This window comes from Etheostoma spectabile, chromosome 15 (genome assembly GCF_008692095.1).
Source record: "Etheostoma spectabile isolate EspeVRDwgs_2016 chromosome 15, UIUC_Espe_1.0, whole genome shotgun sequence".
NCBI classification, from domain to species: domain Eukaryota; kingdom Metazoa; phylum Chordata; class Actinopteri; order Perciformes; family Percidae; genus Etheostoma; species Etheostoma spectabile.
In genome coordinates this window covers 8,410,059-8,410,786 of record NC_045747.1, presented here as the reverse complement: position 1 = coordinate 8,410,786, position 728 = coordinate 8,410,059, and positions in this window count along the sequence as shown.

Genomic DNA, 728 nt, shown 5'->3' with positions numbered 1-728 from the left:
CTATAACATTTTTGATATACCAGTCTATGACTTTTTTGACATTCTATTCTATTACGTTTTTGAGATTTTTTTCCTCAAACTATACTATTACTTTTTTCAATGTATGTCCTTGACGTTTTTGTGCCTTTTTCAACATAATATACTATGACTTTTTTCAATATACTATAATACAATGTTTTTTTGACAAACTATACTATGACGTTTTTGTGACTTTTTTCAAAATACTAAACTATTACTTTTTTCAGTATATTAAACCTTGATGTTTTTGTGCTTTTTTTTACATACTATACTATGACTTTTTGTGATTTTTTCAACATACTATGACTGTTTTATCACTTTTTCAACATACAATATTTTATCTTTTTTTGACATACTATACAATGGCTTTTTTTGACATACTGTGCCATGACTTTTTTTTGCCTTTTGTCAACATTCTATACTATAATTTTTTTTATGTACTATTCCATGGCTTTTTTTGACATACTATACTATGACGTTTTTGGGACTTTTTTCGGCATACTATATTACCGGTACAACGTTTTTGGGAGTATTTTCGACAAACTATACTATGACTTTTTTCAACGTACTACACTATGACGTTTTTTATGCTTTTTTGTGACTTTTTTCAACTTGCTAAACTATGACGTTTTTGTTTGTTTTTTTCCATACTATACTATGACATTTTTGTGCCTTTTTCGACATACTTTACTTTGACTTTTTTCAACATA